Raw genomic sequence first — 12,735 nt, 5'->3', positions numbered from 1 at the left:
GTATTTTGGTAAAAGCATAAACTGATGTAATTTTGATAAGACCCTAACTTAATTACCAAAAATGAAATAAAATAATTGGGCAAGGAAAAGACCAAACTACCATTTCAAAATCCGGGTTAAACATTCCTTATCCAAACAACCCAACTTCCAATGGCCATATATCACTCATACGAACTCTGGAGGAGTTGGAAAGATAATTCATCGATCTTTCCTACGGTATCTGGAAGTACACCTAACTCATCATGTGATAGGAGTTATGGTCGTTTGAAGTTGACCAAAAACCATACTTACATAACTTAACCAAATTTTTCAGATTTTCCTTTCTTTCCTAAAATGACTATTTCCAATTTTTAACTCTTCCTAATTCTTTCAAATAGAGAGATGTTACAATATCTCCCCCTTGGGAACATCCGTCCTCGAATGAGATTACTCTTACTAGGATAAGGGTGTAACATCTAACAATTAGCTCAAACACCAAACAATCAAATCTAACACATCAAGTATATCAATTAGAGAGTACTAAGAAGAGAATTAGTACCTTGGTCTGGAATTTTCCGGATTCGAAGAGAAGTGGATATCTCTTCTTCATATCTTCCCCAGCTTCCCAAGTAGCTTCCTCAATAAATTGGTTCCTCCAAAGGATTTTGACTGATGCTACCTTTTTTGTTCTCAACTTGCGAACTTGGCGATCTAGAATCTAACTAGAAATCTCCTCATAAGACAAGCTATCCTTGATCCAATATCTTCAGTTGGTATAATTAATGAAGGACCGCCCATGCACTTCTTCAACATGGAGATGTGAAATATCGAATGAACCGTGGATAACTCTTGTGGTAGCTCCGACTCATAAGCTACATTACCAACCCTTTTTATATCCTGTAAGGGCCACTACACCGGGGACTAAGCTTCCCCTTCTTACCAAACCTCATAACACCCTTCATGGGTAAAACTTTCAAGTATACCCAATCATATACTTCAAACTCTAACTCCCATCTCCTAACATCAGTGTAGGATTTCTGACGACTCTACGCTGTTTTCAACCTCTCTTGAATAACTTTCACCTTTTCCATAGCTTGATGAACTAAGTCTGGTCCTATCAACCTAGCTTCACTAACTTCAAACCATACAATAGGAGATCTGCATCTTCTCCCATAAAGAGCTTCATCAGGAGCCATTTGGATATTATAGTGGTATCTATTGTTATAAGCTAACTCTATCAAAGGTAGGTGATCATCCCAATTACCCTTGAAATCAATCACACAGGCCCTCAACATATCTTCTAAAGTCTGAATAGTGCACTCTGCTTGACCATCTGTCTGAGGATGAAAAGCAGTACTCAAGTTCACCTTTGATCCTAAGCCTTCTTGGAGTGACTTCCAATTATGTGCAGTGAATTGTGCTCTTTTGTCTGAAATAATCGATACCGGAACCCCATGGAGTCTAACTACTTCTTGAAGATACAACTTGGCATAATCTTCTGCTGAATGGGTAGTCTTTACCGGTAAAAAGTGGGATGATTTGGTTATTCGATCCACAATTACCCAAATAGAATCACGTTGCCTGCGAGACCTTGGTAAACCTGTGATGAAATCCATATTGATCATCTCCCACTTCCATTCTAGAAGTTCTATATTCTGAGCCATACCACCGGGCCTTTGGTGCTCAACTTTAACTTGTTGGCAATTCGAGCACTTAGCAATAAACTCTGCAATGCCCTTCTTCATACTACTCCACCAATAAACTTCTCTCAAATCACGATACATCTTTGTGGAACCCGGATGGATAGAATATCTGGACTATGAGCTTCCTCCATAATTCGTTCTTGAAGTTCATCCACCCTTGGTACACACAATCTACCTTGATACCTCAAAACACCATCTCCTACTAGTTTAAAAGCCATTACTTTTTGCTTATGAATAATTGCCTCCAATTCAAGCAAAATAGTATCTTGGTCTTGCTTCTCTATTACTCCTGACACTAATGATGATTCAACTTCATTCATCACCACTACTCTTCCTTGCGTGGAATATATTAGTCGAACTCCTAGTCGTGCAAGTCTATGCACCTCTTTTGCTAACTCTTTCTTATCTTCCTCAAAGTGGGTGGTACTACCTATAGATAATCTACTCAAGGCATCATCAACAACATTAGCCTTACCTGGGTGATAAAGAATATTCATGTCATAATCTTTGAGTAACTCTAACCACCTTCTTTGTCTGAGATTAAGCTCTTTCTGACTAAACACATAATGAAGACTCTTGTGATCAGTAAATACATCGACATGAACACCATACAAATATTGACGTCATATTTTTAAAGAAAATACTACGGCAACCAACTCTAGATCATAGGTTGGGTAGTTCTTCTCGTGAACGTTAAGCTGTCTGGAGGCATAAGCTATAACTTTGTTATTCTGCATTAACACATAACCCAAACCAACTCTGGACGTATTACAATATACAACAAAGCCTTGTGTACCTTCTAGTAAGGTCAATACTGGGGCAGTAGTCAACCTCTTTTTCAATTCCTGAAAGCTTTTCTCCCAAGCTTCAGACCATTGAAACTTCACTATTTTCTGAGTCAACTTGGTCAAAGGAGACAAAATAGACGAGAACACCTTTACGAACCTTCTATAATATTTAGCCAAACCCAAGAAACTCATAATATCAGTTGGAGATGTGGGTCTAGGCCAATTCTGCAATGCCTCTATTTTCTGAGTATCAACTTTAATACCATCTGAAGACACAATGTGGCCTAAGAATGCCACGGACTCAAGCCAAAACTCAAACTTAGAGAACTTGGCATATAACTCTCTATCCTTTAAAGTTTGGAGAACTATTCTGAGATGGCTAGCATGATCTTCCTCATTCCTTGAATAGATTAGAATGTCATCAATGAATACGATAATAAACATATCTAAATAAGCCTTGAATACTTTATTCATAAGGTCTATGAACAGTGCAAGTGCATTAGTTAAATCGAACGACATGACCAGAAACTCATAATGACCATAACGGGTCATGAATGTTGTCTTTGGAATATCACATTCCCTTACTTTCAGCTGATGGTAACCTGATTTGAGTTCTATTTTCAAAAAACAAGAAACGCCTTGAAGCTGATCAAAAAGATCATTAATTCTCAGAAGAGGATACTTATTCTTGATGGTAACTTTGTTCAATTGGTGGTAATCTATACACATCCTAAGGGAACCATCTTTCTTTCTCACAAATAAGACCCTTATCAAGGAGATCTTTCAACTGTTCTGTAAGTTCTTTTAACTCTGTTGGTGCCAGCATGTTGATTAACAATAATCTGATCTGTTTTCTATAACTAATAGACTATTTTCTGCCACTGTAATGTTTTCTTGCCCTCCTTAAAATCGAATCATAATTGCTTTCTACATTTGTAATAATTTTCTGCCCTATAAATTCAATAAACTGTTATAATGTATGTGTATGTGTTTGCTAGCATGCTAATAATTAAAATATAGAGGCCAACTTGAGATTTACGTGCTAAATGTTCGTCCTATTTATTTTGCTTGGTGTCTAGGGGGGCTAATTAGGAGCCTTTAATTTTATTTTAGTCTAAAACCGCCCTATTAGTAGTCCAATGCCTCTTGGACATTAAGCGGGGGAGCTAGGCACCTTTTAGGACGTTATGAATGCAGAAGGTGGGGTAGGGGTAGTTAGGCCCTACGGAGATGATGAAATCAACTCGGGCTTAAAACGACAAACATTGGTTGTCTTTCCGAATGTTAAGCTGATTGAATAATAAGTCGAGTGCTAATCCGTAAAGTACGTTGGTTTCCATGGTCTCCCTTATACTTTTCATTTTTATTTGTTTTATAATTATAATCGTTTGGGGTAGTTTAAATGAAATAAAATTGATTCACCTATTTAATTGTGCAATTTATGTCTCCTTGCTCCTCTCTTTATTAATTGTTTAATATTTAGTTTATTTATTTTATCACCTAGAAACCATGCTTAATTTAAATAACCAATAAATGAAGTGACCTTAATTGCTACTTGTAACCCCCACATAAATTGCATCAGATACGGCCGGGACCCACATTTGTGGACCTCGAGGTATGCTTAACACCTTCCCCTCAAGGTAATTTGAACCTTTACCCGATCTCTGGTTCGTTAAGCTTTAGTTAGATTAGTTAGGTTAGATAGGTGCCCTAACGTGCCTTAATTCGTTTGGTGGCGACTCTTCAATCAGCCCCAAACCCAAAATAGTTTTGAGGTCGTGCACTGAAAGCCTGTTTTGAGAGAAACGGGGAGCGATAGAATGACGACTTTGCTGGGGATTCTAGGTTCTTACCATTACGTGTTTCATGCTTTATGTGAGGTTTACTTTATTGCTTGTTTGGTCATTAGCATGCTAAGTTTTTATATGTCTTTCATTGTTTATTTGTTTTCCTTATACTATTTATTTTCATGTTAATCCCTATTTCCTTTCCTTATTTGCTTAATTCCTTTATGTGTTTGCATGCTTATTTATGTATTTATTTATTTACTGTTTTATATAACTGTTTATGTGTTACTGTTTTTCATCTACATGCTAAATGTTTAGTACTTTGATAAACTGTCATTCCACTCATACTTCCCCCAATTGGGACCCTTACCCGATCTCTGGGTCGTTGACCTTTAGTTAGATTAGTTAGGTTAGATAGGTGCCCTAACGCGCCTTAATTTGTTAGGTGGCGACTCTTCAATCAGCCTCAAACCCAAAAGAGTTGTTAGGTCGTGCACCGAAAGCCCATTTTGAGAAAAACGGGGGGCGACAATCCTCAAACATTTTTTTTCATTATGTGCATCCGGACTTTAACCTGATGTCTTACCCTTTTGATGAGATGAAACTTAAATCCACTGTCTTACCCTCAAACAATGATATATAATAGTCCAAAATATAATAACCATCACCAATAATAATAGACTTAAGCAAATCCAATCGAAATACGATTGGATTTCAAAACAAAATAAATTGCAGGACTTGAGAAGTCTCTCGTACATGGAAAACGCTCCTTTAAGAAATTACTAGATCGGTAGAAATCAAGTTTTGACACATCTTATCCTATACAAGCCATAAAATTACTAAATCAACACTTTTATTAGTCACCATAAAAGCAAAACAATTTATGTCTCATAAAAGACTAGTCATGAATCCACTTACATAGTCCAATAAAAAAAACATCTAACTCTAAAAATAATTTACCCCATATGTTAATTAACATATAAAATAAAAAATCAATAAAGTAATTAACTTACATGTTAAGGATTGTATCCTATTAATACTAGATGAAATAAAAAGAATTAGAATTTGATAACAGTGGCAACAACATGAATATATGGTCGATATTATTCTGAATCATTTTTCCTTCTTAGTATGTCAATCAATAATCATAATAATACTAAGAAGCACAGGGAAACATTCATACCTGATAATTAACTTTAAAACATGAATAAAAAATTAAAGAATATAACCTACTTCGTTGAAGAGTAGTAAATATCATTAGATCGTACTGATAACGTGTTATAAAAATAAACTCAAAATAATATAATAATAAAGAGAAGAAGACAACATATGAAAATGAAGAAGAGGACTTTTCTTCTATTCAAGTGTGTCTTCCAAATGGTGAGTGATATCTCTATTTATAGTGTTGAGATATCACTCTCAAAGGTCACAAACTAGTACATACATAGTTATCCAAAGGGTTCTTATCACCTTGGAAACATGTATACATGAATACAATTAAGTTTTGAATATATCTAATGGACAATCTACACAATTCAATGGATTTATAACAAAATACCTATATTTCATTATTTTCATTTATTTTATTTACTTAATAATAAATTGGAACGACACTATTCATTCTTATGTGTTATGACTTTTTGCCTTTTTTACGGTTTGTGGAGTCCCCCTCCCCACCCCTCACCCCTTCTTCTTTTTAGTAGGTTAATAGATGTATAAATTTATTGGAATTGAATTATTGAAGATATCTTTAAAGCTATTTCGCAAGTAAATTCTTTTAACTTACAATCAATATGTGTTACGTTGATTATTACCTTTTGGAAGAGGCAACTTGCTTCTTCTTTTCTCCTCTAATATTTTTTCCTTTTTCTCTTTTCTATTATTTATTAATTTTTGAATATTTATTTTTTGTATTTCTATAAAATAATTTTTGAAATATGCCCAATTTAAAGAAAATAATTAATTAGATGCTTCATTTTTTGAAATGGAAAATAAGATCTATTTTCTCTTCTTAGATTACTTCAGGTTAAGATTTTTTTATTTTTTTAATGAAATTATAGCAATTTGAAATTATTAGATGTAGAATTTTCAAAAAATTATTATGGGAGCTATCATAATTAAGGTATTCACAAGTTCTTTATGTGCATGAAATTGTTTAAAATTCGTGAATACTTATATATTGCCTATATGGTTCTTTGATTGATTTATAAATAATAATAAATTACTTTCATGAATGAATAAGATCGTGTTTGAATTAAAGTTTATTGGGAGTGGACATGATAATGTATTAAAACTTTAATTTGGTAATTCGATTTTCTATTTTTAAAAATGTTATAACATTATCATGTCAATTTTTTTAAAAATAAAAAATTGACCGTTTTCTCTAATGTCAATTGAATGTGAAGATTTATTTTTTTCCTTAATTATTTTGTTTAAGAGGAAACCCATGTCTCGGCTCTAATCAAAATAGAATTTGTCTTTTTATTTCAACATAATTTATAAAAAGTTTATTTTAAATTTGTCACGACTCAATTTTTCAGATCATGATGACACCTACTACACCCCACCAGTAGGTAAACTTACGAACGAGCAGAGTGCTTACGGTCGTGGTAGTTGCGAGCCTCCTGGGTCTTGCTCTCTTGTTTTTTTTCCTCTGCCTTCCTATTGTAATTGATCCTTTCTAACCTTAGCCCAGAGCCTTAAGCAATGGGCCACCAAACGAAAGTCATCAACAAGAAGTGTGAGCTTAAAACAAAGCCAAAAATAGTAATCAATAGAAATGTTAAGGAATCATCCCCAAGACCTGGGATCAGTCAGAAATTGAGTGTCTAATCAAAATAAGAGTCAAAGCTTTTACAAATACAATACAATACAAGTATAGACTGCCTCTGAATACAACATAAAGACTAGCCTAAGCAAAATAGATGAAAATTGATAACTCTGAACACCATGAGTTCACCCTAGTCTTTGAACTCCAAAGCCTCTCTATACGACACCAAATAAACTACGAGAACTCAAACTGTGATTTGTAAGGAGTAGACGTGTAATATGAGTACCATAAAACAGTACTCAATAGGCATCAACTGACTGAGCTCCAAAGATAAAGCAAGTATGAACAACAAGTAATAAGAAAAGAATATTACATATAGCTAAATAGGAGATAATATGATAGACAAGCAATAAAGAACATAAATAGGACACGAGGAATAAGGAACCAAGTCAAGAACGTACCTGAATGCAAGCCAACAACCTACTCACAATCAAGAAAACTAAAATGCAAGAGTCAACTACCCAAGGTCGGGAGAACTAACAGCACCAGAAATATAAAACCACAACCTATCAACTATCAGATCAACAAAAAAGTACAAAAATATAGTCAAACAATAACCTAATTGGGCCCCCATAAGCTAGGAAGGTACAAAAAACAAAAATAACCCAGCCGGCCCCTTATAAATCAGAGGGTGCAATCAATAAACAAGTATATTGGTAATATGCAATGCATATGAACACACAGTATGCAGTAGGACCATCAGTAACCAAGTGTATAGACCTACCCCCCAACCGTGTGGGCGAAATAGGACTCATGCAGCTCCCTCATCTGATACAATGGTACTCACGACAAAAGGGACTCATAGGGGATGCGGGAAGTTTGTATACACTGCATGGGTCCGAATTCAGGTGTCACGTTGTAACACTCCAGAAAATGCTAGGTTAAACTAGAGCCTAAACATGAGGAGGAACGTCTTGAATATGGGTTATAGGGGTTAAGGCCAAGAGGCAAGTGCCATGGTCAAAGGGCCAAGCAAAATCCAAAACGCCAAGGCTGCCCCTAGCCATTAGCTACTGCCTCACCCTTCACGAGAAGGACCACGAGTCGTGGTCCTCACCACGGCTCGTGAAGGTGGGCCGTGGTCTTGCCTTGGCCATGAAAGTTTGGCCATCATTTTTCCTAGCTATTGCCTCAACTTCACGGCCATCACCACGGTCTGTGGTCTTGACCACGACCAAGAGAGGCTCTCATGAAGTTGACTTAGGCAAATAACCAATGGTTCCAATTGGCAAGGCCACTGTATCAAGAACCACGAGAAGGACCACGGCTCGTGGTCTTCACCACGGCTCGTGGAACCCCTTCTGGTGATACCTTGGGCGTGTGAGCCTTGTCCCACCATGAAGGGGCTACTACCCCAATCTTCACGACAAGAACCACGAGTCGTGGTCCTCACCACAGCTCGTGAGGGTGCTCATGAACACTGGACGGGGACCTTTAGTGAGGGTCAATTAAGTCATTTTACTTTTAAGTCCAATTAATGTGGGGGTGTTTTGGATATTTTAGGGGGTGGTTTATATATTGTTTTAAAGCCAATTTCACCCATTGTGAAGTCATAAACTCAAACATCCAAATAATTCCCCAAAACCCTGTCCTATCCTATATTTCTCTCTATATATTTCCTCCATTGAAGAACATCAAGAACTTGAAGATTAGGGCTCAAGAATTCATCTTCTCAACTCCAATTCGTGTGCACAGCTTCAATTAAGGTATGGTAACCTTGATTCATGGAACACTTTCCTCCATGAAGCCCTTCAACTCTAATTTTCAAAATTGAGATATTGTTCAAAAACTAGGGTTTTGATTCTAGCCATGGGTTCTTCTTAAAAATAATTTCATTATGTTATTTGACTTATATTATTGATGATTTGATGTTTAATGGTGATTTTTATAGTAAAACTCTCCATGAACCAATGACCTACCCTATGACCCCAATTTCATGAATTATGGTGGGTGTATTGATGCAAGATGACTACTGCGAATTGTATCTATGTTAATCTAGCTATTGAATCTTGTTTATTCATGCTTATAGTAGTAATTCTAAGTGTGATTGAGAGACTTGGTTCATGACCTTTGAAGGGGGTAAATTGTGAAGGATTGTTCATGATTGATGAAAGTTGTTTGTGATTCACTTTGATAATGATGTTGATCCACTTGAAAGGTGGAGGTGTTTCTTTAATTGCATTATGATGTTGATCCACTTGAAAGGTGGAGGTGATTATTCATTGTGTATATTGTGGTATTGATGCAAGATCTTCTCTCCCTTATACTCTTACACTTGAATATGCATGAAGTAAGCAAGTATGTTTATGATAAGCTTATTGTGTTGATTGAAAGGACATTCTCATTAACACACTACAAATATGATATGAAGGGGTTACTCTTATGTTGATAATTCTAAGGTTGAAAGAGCATTCTCTCCTTAAGAATTTATGAGCTTAAATGATGAAGGTATGCTTGAGTGCCTAACGCATTCTTCCATTAACCTAAAACTTAAGTAAAGACTTAATATGACTTTAAAGGGAATTATACTTAACACCGAGAGGATATGAAAGTGAGGCGGGGGGGGGGGGGCTTTTACGTTTAGCAAGTCTGGCTCCCTAATGTATATTGTCTCATGGGATGGAAACCTTTTATGTTTAGCAAGTCTGGGTTTCTAGTAGCAATCCCCATATCCCATAACTACGTGCCCCCGTAGGTCTTAGCTAGTGGATCCACCTAGAATCTAATATGATAGCTCTACCTTAGGCAAGTACAACCTCCATTTTCGGTGTGGGAGTAGAACACCGGATTCCATGTCGCTCACATAGTCTATGTCGGTTGAAGTTAATTTCCCTATATGATGAAAATGAACTATGTTAAGAACATGGACTCTAGTTATGATCCCTTAAAGGGTACTACTTAGTATGAGTGAGGGAATGAGACTTCACCCATACATTGCACAAGTGGGCTCTAAGAGGGATCATGATTTGGTTCTCTTATGTTACGAAGGCTTATGTATCTATGCATGTACGACATGATATGAATGTTAAGGGTTGACTTTACTAGTTCTAAATTTATGATCATGTGTGTCGCCCTTCTTATGTATATTTGTTGTAGATAGACCAAATGTAAGATATGTATTATGTCTGTGGCTTAAAGGTGATGCTTAGCATTTGGTAGGGTTATGGAACTTTACCTTTGCATTACGACTAGGGGGTGCTCTTGGGTCGTGACACATGCCCCGAGGATACCCCTAGACGTGGCCACGGGACCTAGGATTACGAATGACCCCAAGCTAACCCTGCTGGCATATCGTGAGCATACCAAAAATAATAAACTGATATGGAAGCTTAAATATCATTAAAGAGAAAATGATGGGGAATACCCATTCTATAACTAAATAAATGAGAATTTGAGAGTCTATACAAAAGAAATATCAAACTCAAATACTAAGTTGAAATCTAACTATGGCTGAAAATAGTCTCTAACTAACTAGAAGTGTTGGGACAGGCCCCAGCTAAGTCTAGCAAAACTGAAACTAAAAGACAGAAAGCTGAAAGATAACACAATTATGTCCTCGAAGAATGAGGACTCACCAATGATGCTGCTGAACTTGAGATCGGGAACCGATCTAGGCATGATCTAGAAGATGAGAACCTGAACCTACGTCACAAATAGATATAGCGGAGAGTATGCGTCAGTACTTGCAGGATAGAGTAAAGCTGAAATAAACATATAACTGAACAAGCAATAAAGCAAAGATATAATCTAAACATGATAATGATACTGAATACTGAGCTAACTAAATGCAATGACCAGATTTATAACATGCTGAAACTGAATACTGAATGTATTGAAACGTGGTCAATGCAATAGAGTCTGACTGAACTGTGGGATCTACTAATAATCGATAATAAAACCACATGAGCTAAATGTGGAGTCCGATGTATATGCCCCATCGAGAGGACCCAATACACCAGGCCAAAGGTGTAGAGGCATGCTAGCATGATCACTAAAATGATGCCCACAGAGAGGACTTACAAAATACGTGGCTCGTAGTTCTGGGACTATATAGGTGATTGACCCTAGTCCAACTTGGTATTATGCTACTCCCAATAGAATAAATGATTAACACATTCTGACTGATTGTTGTAATATACTAGATAGCTCAAAACTGACATGCAAACTGAGAATGTACATTTATATACTAATAAAGACACATTCAAAACTGAGGCATGTATATCTGAAATACTGAAATATCTGACCTAGCATGTGTAATTCAAGAACTTAAAGAAATACATAGCTAGGGTTCTGAAATTCATGCAAGAATAGTTAATTCATGATAATCTGCTGGAATTCTAGAAACCCTAGGTCTAGTTAATAATTGGGAATCAAGAATCTGACTGAATTCTAAGGACCTAATGGATGAAAGGAACCCACTAGTAAAATCCCACATACCTGGTGACGAATTCCACGGAGAATTTTTTTGATTTTGAGACTGGAACTGATGAACCTTAATGCGTTCTTGAACTAGGGTTTGGTCACCTCTTTCTCCTTTTTACGCTCTAATTTTCTAAGGTTTGATGAAACATTTGACTTAGGTAAGTTCTAGTTATGTTTCTAGGCTAAAACTAATCAAAACCACATAGATTAGGGTTAAAACGATGTAGTTTATGGGTCCAACGAAATAGAAAAAGACCAGAAGACCCCTGACTTAAAACTGCAGACGGGCTGACCACGGTCCCTTTCAAGTACCGTGAAAGGGACCACGGACAGTGAAGGCCCTCGAGGTCTTCACTTGGTCCTGTGGTTATGGTGGCATGGTCCACGAGCCACTACCACGTCCCGTGTGGAGGACCACGTTGGGCTGAGGTCTGGAGGCTCAGGTCTGGGAGTCTACTAGTTAGACTTCACGAAACCCCTCACGACCCGTGTGAGGGACCACGGATCGTGAAGGTGCATGTAGTATTCACTTGGGCGAGGGGGTCTAAGGGCTGGCAAGGGGGGGTCTATTGTCTCATTTCTATAGATGCCACCACGGTCCTTTGTCAAGACTACGGCCCGTGAAGGGTCTTGTGGTTGGACGTCTGGGCCTGGTGGAGTCCAACTCTGGACCACGGGTAGGTCTACGGACCGTGGACCTTATCACGGTTTGTGAACCCTTCTGTGGTTCACTGCTTCAGGTAATTTTTCTGCATTTTTTTCTGGGTCTTGTTTTCGAGGTGTTACATTATCTCCCCCTTGGGATTATTCATCCTCGAATGAAGACTAAACTAGCTGGAATGGAGGGAAAGAGCTGTAAACCCTACCAGTAAACATTGAAGACTGATTTCTGACTGATCTGAGTTCCAAGAACATGCAAATACGCTGAAAATGCAAGTACAAACTGAAGGAACATAATGCTAAGACTAAATTCATGCATGAATGACTGGAAAACTGAAGAGGAACTATTACCTCAAGCTGGAGTGGAATCGGAAGGAAAGAGGTGAGGATACTTGGACTTCATGGCTGCTTCTGCTTCCCAAGTAGATCCCTCTATGGACTGGCTCCTCCGCAAAACCTTGACTGAAGTGATTTCTTTGTTTCTCAACCTTCTAACCTAACGATCGAGAATCTCAACTGGTACATCCCCATATGAAATATTATCTTTCACAGCCATACTCTCTAAT

Source organism: Solanum tuberosum, unplaced genomic scaffold (assembly GCF_000226075.1).
Source record: "Solanum tuberosum cultivar DM 1-3 516 R44 unplaced genomic scaffold, SolTub_3.0 scf00691, whole genome shotgun sequence".
NCBI lineage: Eukaryota > Viridiplantae > Streptophyta > Magnoliopsida > Solanales > Solanaceae > Solanum > Solanum tuberosum.
Note: the sequence above shows the minus strand (reverse complement) of the source record.